This window comes from Rattus norvegicus, chromosome 16 (assembly GCF_021556685.1).
Source record: "Rattus norvegicus strain SHRSP/BbbUtx chromosome 16, alternate assembly SHRSP_T2T, whole genome shotgun sequence".
NCBI lineage: Eukaryota > Metazoa > Chordata > Mammalia > Rodentia > Muridae > Rattus > Rattus norvegicus.
In genome coordinates, this window is record NC_141549.1 from 7,434,240 (window position 1) to 7,447,928 (window position 13,689).

Consider the following 13,689-nt stretch of genomic DNA (forward strand, 5'->3'; position numbering starts at 1 on the left):
GTCGAGTGAAAGATTTCACTCAAAGTTAGCAAAAAAAAAAAAAAAAATGGGGGAATGAAAGACCCCAGCTTAGCAGCAGTAACGCCATTTTACAAGGCTGTACTTAAGATGACTGGTTCAGAGAAAGGTTAAAACACTGAGTACAAAACAGCTGCCAAGCAGGATGTGTTTGGTTGAAGGCCTGGCAACAGGACGACTGCGGTTGAGCACCTGACAATGAAAAAAGCCCCGGGAGAGGTCCCACACCCTGGTGGGGGGCCGAGTCAGTAGTTATGTTCCAAGAAGGTAGCTAGGAAACTTGCCCCCGGGCTGAACCCTTGGGGGGCCGAGTCAGCCGTTATGTTTCAGGAAGGTAGCTAGGAAACTTGCCCCCGGGCTAAACCCTTGCCATATTAGAATCCACCAATTATATCCCTGTAACCATGCATCTGCTTCTGTATGCTTGCTTCTGCTCCCCAAAATCCTATAAAAGCCCATCCTTGGTTCCGTGGGGTGCGCCAGTCCCCCGAGTGACTGAAGCGCCCGCAGGTGCCTGTGCCTGTGTATCCCGACAATAAACCAAATCCTCTTGCTGATTGCATCCTGTGGTGTCTCGGTCTGGTCTTTAAAGTTGGAGGGTCTCCATCCCGAGGGAAAGTTCTCCCTGAGAGCTTTTCACCTGAATAAGGGACTCTTTCCAGTGGTCCAGGAAAGAGAACCAGCAAGGAGTATTTCATGAACTCGAGGATTAGTCTAGAATACCCAAGGCACTAAAACAGCTAACCTCCGGAAGGCAAACAACCCATTTAAACAGCCGCGGTGGACCTGAGGAGGGTGCTCGGAGGAAGAAATGCAAATGGTGAGTGATGTTTCCAACAGTGCTCAGCATCTTTAGCCACGACAGAGGTAGATTAAAAACTACCTCAAGACTTCATAATACCCCAGTCAGAACGGCAAAGACCAAGAAAACAGAAGGACAAATGTTGGCGAGCCTGTGGGGGATGGGGAGCCCTGGCGCGCCGTAGGGGACCACGCAAACCTGTGCAGCCACCATAGAAATCAGCGTGAGGCTTTCCTACAGAAACTAGGACCCAGCTAATTCACTCCTAGGCATTTGCACAGAGGACTCGGATTCCTAATGCAGAGGATGCTCATCCGTGCTCGCAGTTGCTCGACTCACAAGAGCTAGTACAGGGAGCAGTCTAGCTGTATGTCAACCGGAGAACAGACAGTAAATACGGTGGGATTTAATTCAGCTGTAAAGAAAAGAGTTGCTGGTAAATGAATAGAACTGAGAAACCCACCACATGAAGTAGCCCAGGTCCAAAAAGAAAAGCATCCCATTTTCTGACCCCATGTGGTACTCTTCACTCGTCTCAGTCGGAGTTTAATTTGAAGCCCCTGAGGAATCCAGGAAGCTAGAAAGGAAGAGTTTGGCCGGGAGGAAGAGAGAGCTCTTAAGGGAGGGGGATAGTTGACTGTGGGTGGTACAAAGTTAAAGGGAGGATAGTGGGAAGAGGGGATTAGGTGGGGCGTGGAGTGGGACAGTGTGGGTAAGGGAGAGATAAGGAGCACTCAGGATGTCTGGGGAAACTGTATGGAAACCGACTGTTTTGTAAGCGCCCAGATACATATGAGTTTAACTGGAGTCCCCTCCAGGAGTGAGATTCTCCTCCCAGAAGTCATAGGTTGCCCGGTGTGAGGTACCAGTCTTGAGTTGCTGGCCAGAGGTATCCTAAGACCCCCTAAAACAATACAGGCTATTGCCACTGCTCTTGCTGCCCACAGGAACGGAGTGACAAGGTTCTCCTAGGGAAGATGGCACATGCTTTGGTCACGGGACATAGAGAAATGAAGCTGGCACTGACCAGAAAGTCACCTCCCTGCTGACTATCTTCCACAGTACCAAAAGGTCACCAGCAGATTTACCCAGCTGTGAACCTGTGAACTACAGTAATGGCCACCGTGATGCTATCCATGGTTGTCAACCTGAATACATCTGGAGTTAAAACCCCCAAATGGAGAGCACACCTGTGAGGGGTTGCTTTTCCTTAATTTGAAGTAGTAAGACACACCTTTAGGGCTGGAGAGATGGCTCAGTGGTTAAGAGCACTGACTGCTCTTCCGGAGGTCCTGAGTTCAATTCCCAGCAACCACATGGTGGCTGACAACCATCTGTAATGGGATCTGATGCCCTCTTCTGGTGTGTCTGAAGACAGCAACATATACTCATATACAAAATAAATAAATAAATCTTTAAAAAATAACAAAAAGATATCTTTAAAAAAAAAGACACACCTTTAATCCAGATCATTTGAGCTTTAACACACATCTAATCTGGACCATGCCTTCTGCTGGAATCCAGCCTACGTAAGGACACGTTAAGAAGGGAGTTTCTGCTGTCTGACCGCTTGTACTCCCCTTGCAAACAAGTCCATTCCTCCACTAACATCACAACCTACCCCTTCAAGACTCTAGTGTATACTGAAGACCAGCTGAGACACTCAGCCTTGTGGACTGAACAACTACTGGTTCTTGGAATTTCTGTTCATAGCCAGCCATTGTTGGATTAGCTGGACCAAAGCCTGTAAGTCATTGCAATAAATTCTCTCTCTCTCTCTCTCTCTCTCTCTCTCTCTCCCTCTCCCTCTCCCTCTCTCTCCCTCTCTCTCTCCATCTCTCCCTCTCCCTCTCTCTGTCTTTCTCTCAATATATATAAATACATACACATATAGAAAGGGGACTTATGAGGGCTGGAGGGATGGCTTAGCGGTTAAGAGCACCAACTGCTCTTCCAGAGGTCCTGAGTTCAATTCCCAGCAACTACATGGTGGCTCACAACCATCTGTAATCTCTCTTGGAATCTCATCCAATTCTCTCTTCTGGTGTGTCTGAAGACAGTGACAGAGTACTCACATAAAATAAATAAATAAATCTTTTAAAAAAAGGGGGGACTTATTAGAATTTAGAATGACTTACAGGCTTTGGTATCTATATAGATATAGATACAGATAGATATATCATATAGATATATTTAGATATATTAGATAGATAGATATAGATACCAAAGTCTGTAAGTCATTCTAATAAATGTGTAGATATAAATATATAGAGATAGATAGTATAGATTTGAGAGAGATTCATTCTCTAAGTTCTATTACTCTAGAGGGCCCTGACTATTACAACATCTTGGTAAGATAAGCCCAAGTGTGCAATGGTGGCACTAATATTTGTGGGGTTGAGCAACTGCATTCCTGATGAAACTGAGGGCCACTCCATGCCTCATACATTAAATGTGGGAGAGAACCCATGGTTGGGAGCTCACAGGCCCCAGGAGTGAGGCTATCGCTGTTATTTTGTCAAACGGACATAGTCTCGATCTGCCCTCTAAAGCTGGACCTCTGTACCCCCAGGTTAGAGCAGCCCTCAGTCTTCATCAGAGATGGTTCTTCCTGCAATGGACTGCGGTTAACACGCAGAATCGCCACTGGTCAACCTGTCAGTGGAGTGCCCAGCCACAAATGGACCTCCCCAAGACTGAGAGGACATCAATCGAGATGGGGAGTAAAGACTGCAAAAGCCAGAGGTCAGTAGGACTGGAGTGAAATAGTTTCTTCTGGACATGTCAGGGTCACTGCACTCATGTGCTCACAGAAGCTGTGGTTCTGCCACAAATCCTGCACACAACCTAGTCAGTCACCGTTCTACCATGGAGGTGGGAGGGCTCACATACTCCCACCTCTAACTGGTGACACATGGCTTCTGGGGAAGGGACAGTCAGTTTATTTTAAGGCTGCGGGCCCTGGTAGGTCAGCCACATATATCCAGTGTATGGCCCTAGACTCATGAGTATATAACTTGGACTCAGGTGGGTAATTTATTTTTTATTAATTTTTAAGACAAGGTCTCACTATGTAGCCCTGAATGACCTGGAACTCACAGAGATCCATCTGCCCCTCCCCACAAATGCTGAGATAAAGATCTTGCACCATCGCATCCAGATTAAAAAGAATTAGAGGTGGGCTGGAGAGATGGCTCAGTGGTTAAGAGCACTGTCTGCTCTTCCAGAGGTCCTGAGTTCAAATCCCAGCAACCACATGGTGGCTCACAACCATCTGTAATGGGATCCAATGCTCTCTTCTGGTGTGTCTGAAGAGAGCTACAGTGTACTCACATAAATAAAATAACTATATATTAAAAAAAAGAATTAGAGTGCATGAAGTTAGGGGGGTGAGGATCCGGGAGGGCTTGGGGAGATTAGAGGGGGATAGTTATGGTTAAAATACGTTGTTTGAAATTCTCTCAGAAGTAAATAAAATGCTGTTTTAAAAGGGAAAGAGATTCTGATGGGGACATGGAGTGCTGAAGGGAATGTAAGTTAATGTAGGCACTCTCACAGAAGGGGCCCATAAAAGGAGAGGAGGAAGCACGAGGTGTTGTGCCAGGAAGGGTTCATGAACCCCAAAAAGACTACCAAGGAGCTGATTCCAATGCAATCACACTAGGGTCTCCCCACCAGCACTGACACAGCAGGACAATGTTCAGTTTTAGGTGTTTACATTTATAAATGTGAGATGAGAGTATCTAGCCTGGCAGACATCTTATTGGGAGGGCCATTATGGCCTTTTTTTTTTTTTTTGGTTCTTTTTTTCGGAGCTGGGGACCAAACCCAGGGCCTTGAGCTTCCTAGGTAAGCGCTCTACCACTGAGCTAAATCCCCAACCCCCCATTATGGCCTTTTACATGTGAAGTATTTATATCTTCTCCAAAAGAGTGAGAATGGGCTAGTTTGATCATATATTTAAACTACATTGAAGAATCTTATTTATTTATTATTTATTATTATTTATTTATTTATTTGCTGTGTGTATATGGGCATTTTCTCTGCATGCCTATCTGTGCACCACAGGTGTCCCTGGTACCTATGGAGGCCAGAAGTTAGCTTTGGATCCCCTAGAACTACAGTTAAAAAGTGGTTATAACCACCATATGGATATTGGGACGTAAACTCAGGTACTGTGGGAAAGAAGCCAGTGCTCTTGACTAAGGAGCCATCTGTCTAGCCCCTGGTTTTGTTGTCACTGTTATTTTGAGACACTCACACATAGCCCAGGCTGACCTTGAGCCCCTCATCTCATGTGTCCACTTCCAAGTACTGGGATTACAGTCATGCCCCCATCATGTGAACAGAGCTGTGGAGCTCGGCACTTTTTAATAATAATGTGGGCAGCACACACCACTTAGACATACTCCACCCTAACCTTCAGGCGCCACGAATCTTTCCCTTTTCCGAACCACGTACGTCACATTCAAGATTGTCCTCTTGGAAGGAGCTCAATAAAGAAGCCAGCAACCATTCCCAGTGTGGTGCACTGACCACTTACCCAAGTTAGCCGTGCCTCCTCCACCATTCAGTGGCTGACAGGTACGGCCATAGGTCCTCAAGGGTATGAAGGCACACCTATATGCATTTCCACATCACCAGCTCCAATATTCACATTCTCACTCACGTCTTACCTGGAAGCTCAGGGGTCTGTGCTGTGTCGTGTCTGTTCCAGACTGGTATGGGTACCGTGTTTGATGGTATGGGGATGCTCCAAGATTGCTTGGCTTCCCAAGGTCCCACGGGAGGTAAAAATATTTTTCCTAGCCCTGTCCGAGACTCTATTGCCTGAATGGCCGTCTAACAGCCATCCCAGGGGATGTGCAATGGTTAACTCAGAGCAGCATTCCCAGATCAGGCTGCATGCAGTGCCTTTAGTTACGGCACTTGGGAGGGTGAGGCAGGCAGGTCTCTGTGACATTGAAGCCAGCCTGGTGTACATATTGAGTTCCAGGCCAGCCAGGGCTACACAGAAACCCTGTCTTAAAAATCAAACAAAAGACCAAATCACCATCTCACCTCTGCCCACCACCCCTTGGCCTCTTGTGTCGTCCTCTAGTCAGGGTAAGCTTTAGGTCTCACGTGTCTAGCAGTGCTAAGAAGTGGATTAGCCCCATCAAGCCTTTCTGTGTTAAAGCAGTTTTTTTTTTCTGTTATAAACTGGGAGAGGTCATTTTGTAACGAAACAATTGAGCATTGGTACCCTCTCTCTGAATTATTGTGGGATCCTTCCTGGGCCCAGAAGCCAGGAAATAAACAAAAAGTAGACAGACCTTTGTTATGTGAGGCTTGTAAATGCCATGGAGTTTGGCTAGTTAGTTTGGAGGAAATAAACAAAGCATGTTTACCTGCCTTAAATATTATCATTATTTAATCTACCTAAAATGCTATCTAGTTCAAATATTAACATTGGTTATCATATCGCTTCTCCTTTGAATGCAGTACAAATTAAATATCTGTTAAATATTTATAAGCTCTCATAATTCCTTCCGATTTTTAAGAGAAGTTAGATTAGGAAATATCTTTATTGAGGTTTTTTTATTCTATTTTTTTTTCAGTGCAGCAAGGATACAAAGGCACAGTAAAGCCAGCTGGGAAAAGCAAAAGATTGCTAAATTCAGGGATGGGACGGACGTACCTGGGGAAGAACGGTAGCTTGTCTTTTGCTGCTTTGTGAGTTCTTCTTCTTTCTGCCCATTATCCTCCCACTTTTCCCCAGTTTCACCCCCTATTGCTAGACTGCAGACGCGCACACACACGCACACACACACACACACACACACACACACACACACACACACATGGATATTGGGAAAAGAGAGAAGTAGAGAGCCTTAAATCTGACTTCTTTCTTCTGGTTTCTTCCTTGAGTAAGACTTCTTTGACTGCTAATGAACTGCATCCAACCTCCTGAACAGCCAACCAAATCCTCTTCTCAGGACCCTAACATTTATAAACCCTCTGAAAAGTCCCCAGGACTACAAACATCACACAATGGCAGAATCTATCTGCAGCTGGCAAAATCATGCCTCTGCTAGAGCATGAGGCAAATCATAGTTCAAAGCAGCCCCATATCCCACATTTGGGATTAAAAAAGAAAAATATTCTTATAATATTTCTGTGGTTCTGTTTTCTTTTCTTTTTTTTTTTTTTTAAGAAACCAAAATTCCAGAATTCTCACAATAAAGAACAGCGTTCCTGGGCCCAAAGGAGAAAGAAAGGAGCTTTGGTAGTGGGAGGGACTTTATGAAGGCTTTATGAAGACACCTGGACAGAAAGCAGATGTCTTCAGCCTGTATCTCAGTACACGGTGTCTACCGTACACCCTACATGATCAACAGGTAGACTCTTTCAGGGAGATTCTTTCCAGGACCATTTCTGCTTTATGGATACTTTCTCAGCCCTCATATGAGATATCAGGTGTGTGGTCTTAGTCCCCACTTGCATCTCAGTGTCTTCTTTTTTTTTTTTTTAAGATTTATTTATTCATTTATTGTATACGAGTACACTGTAGCTGTCTTCAGAGACACCAGAAGAGGGCATCGGATCTCTTTACAGATGGTTGTGAGCCACCATGTGGTTGCTGGGAATTGAACTCAGGACCTCTGGAAGATCAGTCAGTGCTCTTACACTGAGCCATCTCTCCAGCCCCTCAGTGTCTTCTTGAACCACCCACCACTTTCAAAAACCTTAACAGTAATACATCACATAAACAGGCTCAGGAATGGAAACCACATGACTGTAGTAATAGCTGCAGAAAAGGCCTTTGACATTATTCAACACACCTTCATTGTAAAAGCTCGAGGCTAGGGATGAAGAGAACTGTGTATGTCGGTGCAACATAGAAAAACAACATCAGGGGGCTGGAGAGATAGCTCAGTGGTTAAGAGCACTGACTGCTCTTCCAGAGGTCCTGAGTTCGATTCCCAGCAACCACAATGGTGGCTCACAGCCATTCGTAATGGGGTCTGACGCCCTCTTCTGGTGTGTCTGACAGCTACAGTGTACTCACATACATAAAATACATTTAAAAAAAAAAGAAAGATAACATCATGCTAAATGGAGAAAATCATTTGCACATGACATAGCTATCGAACTCCAGAACTCATAGCCACTTGCCATGCGACTTCATATATAGCCGTGGTTCTGTAATTTTGTGTGCTGGTCCTGAGAAAGCACATCCCAGTCACCCAATGAAGCACAGGTGACTTTAACAGCTTAGTGCCAATCTCTTATTAATTGTAGCTGGTTCTTCAGCCCGGGATCAACAGCACACAGGTTCTTAGCCAAAGTCCTTGCTCCCCTCTGAAATCTCCCATACCACAAAATCTACATTCCTCCTACAAAATCCTCCAAGGCATTCAAGTCATATGGTCACATCTATAACAGTACACCCACTCTCAGTTCCAATTCCTATTCTAATTTATCTGGTGATGAGATAAATCATTGACCAAAGTCAACTGTGGGGGAGGGGAGGCCTATATATTATAGTCCATCATTGAGGAAAATGAAGACAGAACTCAATCAAGAACTTGAAGCAATACCATGGGGTGCTGGTGGCTGGTGTCTCTAGGCATACTGATGGATGCTTAAATAGCTTTCCTACATAGTCTAGGCCCATCTGCCAGAGGAATGGTACAGACTACAATGTGCTAGGCTCTCCTACATCAATTAGCACTCAAGGTAGGCCCCTAGAAACATGACCACAGGTCAATCTGATCTGGGCAATCCCTCCATTGAGACTTCCTTCTTAGGTCACAGGCTGAGAGCCAAAGCTAAGACAAGGACCCAACCCCATTTCCAGGTAACGTGGGGACCTAAACTCTAGCTTGTGGTTTTAAGTACAGATGTACTTGTACACTGTCACTTGTCATGGGTCACTTGCTGTGCCTCTAGGGACGCTCTGGGAGGAAGCCAGAGCACATGCGGATAAGGCTGTATGCTTAGAATACTACCAACCAGCAAATGTCCCTCTTCACCTGATAGCTAGAACTAGAGAGTTTTGTGGTCCCAGTCAGACAGGGACCAAGCCTTTCATTAGCAAGAAAGAGGTGTAGAAGAATGATTGTCAGCCTTCAGCTTCTCTGAAAGATTTCTGGGACTACACAACTCAGGAGGCATTGTCAGGAGTGTAGAGTGAGGAATGAGAAAAAAAAACAATGTAAAGTGGAACAAAGTGGGAAATTGCCTCCACCAAGGCCGACGGGAGGAAAGTACAGACAGTACAAATGATCTCTGAGGTCCCACCTCAGGGCACAGGGGTGCCATTAAAGCAGCTCAGCTTTCTTCCCACTCCTTCCTTTGGAAGTTTCTCCTTCTTGACAAACGGTCTCTGTTTCTACTGCCATGCACACGTCTCTGTCCAGTTTCTTTTCTTTTCTTTTTTTTCGGGGCTGAGGACCGAACCCAGGGCCTTTCGATTGCTAAATCCCCAACCCTCCGTCCAGTTTCTTGTTCCGTCCCACAGAACCTAAAGATGGTGGCAGCTACCACAGATTCTAATGTTTGTCTGTAACACCAGCTCATCCCCTCTGCCACCTGCCACTGTCTAAGTGTGTTCTGGAACCACCTCAGACACTGAGGGAAGGGAATGCCTCTGCTCCTGACGGTGGTGGGATTAGAGCACAGTCTACAGAACAGATATGGCTTTAGCCATCACTGTGAAGTATGGTTGGCCACAAACAGTTTCGCACTTTGCTTTTTACTTAAACATTTATACATAGCTTTTTTTAAACAAACAAACAAACAAACAAACAAAACATAGGGGCTGGAGAGATGGCTCAGTGGTTAAGTGCACTGACTGCTCTTCTAGAGGTCCTGAGTTCAAATCCCAGCAACCACATGGTGGTTCACAACCATCTGTAATGGGATCCGATGCCCTCTTCTGTCTGAAGACAGCTACAGTGTACTCATATACATAAAAGAAGTAAATAATTCTTTTTAGAAATTCAGAACATAGAGATTGCTGGGTTTTTTTTTTCTTTTTTCTTTTTTTCGGAGCTGGGGACTGAACCCAGGGCCTTGCACTTGCTAGGCTACCACTGAGCTAAATCCCCAACCCCGCTGGGTTTTTTAAAAAAGAGATATCAACAGTACTGGATAACTCATAATTTGTGTAACTACTTCTCTGCAGATGAATACTTAGATAACATTCTCCCTACCTCTTTCCTTTCTTTACATTTAAATCACTTTTCCCTTTTATGTTGAAGCCATTCTCTTTTTTAAAGATTGATTTATTATATGTAAGTACACTGTAGCTGTCTTCAGACATACCAGAAGAGCGCATCAGATCCCATTACAAATGGTTGTGAGCCACCATGTGTTTGCTGGGATTTGAACTCAGGACCTCTGGAAGAGCAGTCAGTGCTCTTAACCACTGAGGTCATTCTAGCATATACATTTTGTCATATGCTTGCCAATATATCTAAAAGGTGAATGCATGTATTTCATTTTTGTCTATATCTATTGTCTCAGGCTTAATTTGTGAAGAACCATACCATCGCAGAATATCAAAACTCAAACATGATGTCCTAAGCAATCCTTCACGACCTCGTGCCTGCTACATGAGAACCAGGTGCTAAGCCTGGCTAAATTGGCACGGAAAGCTCTCAGGGTAGAATTATATTCTTCAGGGAATGGTCCTAGGAATATCCTCTCAGAATGTCTCCAGCTGGTTCTTCTCTTTCCTAACATTTCAGAAGAATGATTTTATACCACTCCCTAACTGTAGGTATATATGCATATGTGTATGTACACATGCATGTATTATGCATATATGTATGTGGTAGAGGCTTACGGTGTAATCCAGACTAGCACTGATTTTGTAGTCCTGCTGCCTCGGTTTCCTTCAGAACTTGCAGGCCTGCGCCCCTAGACCTGGTCGTTTCCTCATTCTGCGAATGGGAAAACTTAAGACAGACTGATGGGTGTTTGGTGCTCTATTGTGATTTTCTCAACATAAAATGTGTTCCTTGGGCCAGGCATGGCAGGCACACCTACAATCTCAAAGCTCCAATGGCAAAGGCAGGTGGATCTCACTGATTTCCACACCAGCCTAACATAAAGCAAAGAAACAAAAACAATAAAATATGTTTCTCAAAAACCTAAGAATTGTTGAGGGCAGGACATAGAGTTGTGCCAGTACCGGGTAGCGTGCGTGACTTCTGATAATGTTGGGTTTCCTTTTGAAGGCTCTCCATCTTCAAGGCCAGGGACTTTGAAGACAGAATCAGAAGGAGACTTGAGCACCATCCTAGTCCTGGAGGAAACAAAGGAGCAGGCAAGCTGTGGATGTGTGCACCTGCCGGGAGTAGGGAGCCGGCGAGCTGTGTGTTTAAGTGAGAGATAAGTGTCTGTGAAGAGCTGCGTGGGATGATAGCGCCCTTCAGAGAGCCAGAACTAGAGTAGGTTAGCTGAGATGAGAAGTTGCACTTCAAATGTGGGTGGCACCATTGTATTGCTGAAGTTCTGGCCCATATAAAACAGGAGAGAAACGGTCTGAGGATCTACGTTCATGAATGTCTTCAATGTTCCTGTCACCATGCCTTCAGCACCAAGATGGGCTGTGACCTTGAACTGTGAGCCGAAATAAACTCTTCCTCCTTACATTGTTTTTATTGTGTATTTTACTTCAGCAAGAAGAGTAAGAATGCATTTAGTGTCTGGAAAGGCAGGCAGAACCCGAGAAAGAGGGGGACACTTCTGTGAAGATGGGCAGGCTCAGTAGCCTGGTCCAATCCTTTGCTCTAGGCTATGAGAATCTGTAGGTGTTGGCTGGCGGCTGCCACCTAGAGGACTACTCTTTATTCCAAGCAAAACCCGATGATAGGCCCCTGGCCTATTTTTGTCTCAGAATATTTATTTAGAAGTTTTGAAGTTGCAAGTGCTCAATAAACCTACAACCCGGGGATATCTTCCTTCCTTTTGAGCTGCAGTCATCAGGAAGAAGGCCACATGTCCAGGCTGTGTAAGGGTCAGAACTCTCACAGTGATGGGTGTCAGCTGGCAAACACAGGTGGCCCAGACACTGCGGGCGACCAAACTTCCAGGGTCTTTTTCTCCTTTTAACCTCCTCAGTGGGATTGTTTAGATCAGAAGGGAGCAGACTTTCCGCAGAGGGTTAGACAGTCTATACTTTTGACTCTGTGGGCTGGGTTCAACTGTGCCGTAGGAGTGTGTCCAAGTGAGCACCTGGCTTCCCCCCCCCCCCCCCAGCTGGGGACCGAACCCAGGGCCTTGCGCTTCCTAGGTAAGTGCTCTACCACTGAGCTAAATCCCCAGCCCCAGCGCCTGGCTTTTTAAAAGCACAAGTACATTGTTCAGCTCCAAAGGAAACCAGTCCTGTTACTTGCTGCCAAATGGATGGAACTGACTATCTCATAGTAAGTCATGTCAAAGAAGCACAGCGAGACCATAGCTACCGTTTTCTCTCTGTATATACATAATGCAGAGACAGATAATGGGGTTTTGTAATAGGAAAACAAAAAAAAAAATGTTGGCTAGATAATAGGAGAGTGAATGCTGGAAATGGGGTAGACAAGATAGAAGGAAGGTGGAGAGGGGCAGCTGGATTTTAATCTGCACTTCAGTTTAGATTTGTGGATGGTAATGTGTCGCCCTTAATTTAGATGGTCTTAATTGTAGCTTTCTTCTACAAGTTCTTACACTTCTTTTGTTAAATGCACTCCTTAATATTTTTAGTCCTTTTTGATACTCTTGTTTACAGGTTTGTTTCATTAACGTCGTTTGCAGGTTGTTCATTGCTAGTACGTAGAAAGGCTGCTGAATGATACCGGGAGATGACTTAGTGAGTAAAATGCTTCCTGTGCAGGTGTAAGAACCCGAGTCTGGGTCTCCAATGCCCACACAGAGAGCTCCTGTGTTGGTGTGCACCCTTAGCCCAGCATTGGAACCACGTTCCTCCACTGGGAAGGCAGATCCAGGAAGGTCCTGGGACTAGATGGCAGCCAGCGTAGCCAATCAGTGAGCTCCCGGGACTAGATGGCAGCCAGCGTAGCCAATCAGTGAGCTCCTCGGACTAGATGGCAGCCAGTGTAGCCAATCAGTGAGCACTCCAGTTCAGAGGGCGAGCCTTTCCTTCCATAGGTCTACTTAGATTTTCTACTTCTTTTGTCAGTTTGAATAATTTGGGTCATCATAAGAATTTTGTTTCCTTGCTTTGTGGTTAAGGGGAGCCCATCAGAGATGACCACTCAGACAGTGTATGGACAACTGAAAGTCTTTATTCCGGCCAGTTGCGACCACACCCAAGTGTTTGGGAACGTAGGTGCGGCCCCGAGTGCCCCGATAATGGGGTTTAAGGGCAGGAATCTTGCTGAGGCATCTGGCTCGGCAGCTGCAGGGGAGACTTTGAAGAGTAAGCAGTTTTAGCAGAAGCTCAGATAAGCAGTGTGCTGGCTGGTTGTGTCAAAGTGACACAAATTAGAGTCATCAGAGAGAAAGGAGCCTCAGCTGAGGAAATGCCTCCATGAGATCCAGCTGTTGGGCATTCTCTCAATTAGTGATCAACACAGGAGGGACTAACCCATTGTGGGTGGGGTCATCCCTGGGTGGGTGGTCCTGGGTTCTAAAAGGAACCTCCTAGAGCAAGCCACAGGAAGCAATCCAGTAAACAGCACCCCTCCATGGCCTCTGCATTAGCTTCTGATTCCAGGTCCCTGCCCTGTTTTCCTTCCTTCCTTCCTTCCTTCCTTCCTTCCTTCCTTCCTTCCTTCCTTCCCTCCCTCCCTCCCTCCCTCCTCCCTCCCTCCCTCCCTTCCTTCCTTCTTTCTTTCTTCCTTTCTTTTTTTGCCTTTCCATTTTCTTTT

The 13,689-nt window shown here is 45.5% G+C and overlaps 1 long non-coding RNA gene across 2 annotated transcripts; it reads left to right on the forward strand.

The window, feature by feature from the left end:
* The first annotated feature begins 488 nt into the window (after nt 1-488).
* Nucleotides 489-11,467, forward strand: LOC148000368 (uncharacterized). 2 transcript variants are annotated; one of them, XR_015640199.1, is made up of 5 exons: nt 489-838; nt 1,768-2,566; nt 3,393-3,565; nt 6,421-6,535; nt 11,053-11,466. It is a non-coding gene; the product is annotated as an uncharacterized LOC148000368 (long non-coding RNA). The 2 variants fall into 2 exon arrangements; XR_015640198.1 differs by lacking the exon at nt 6,421-6,535 and having other exon boundaries at nt 11,053-11,467.
* The last annotated feature ends 2,222 nt before the right edge of the window (nt 11,468-13,689 follow it).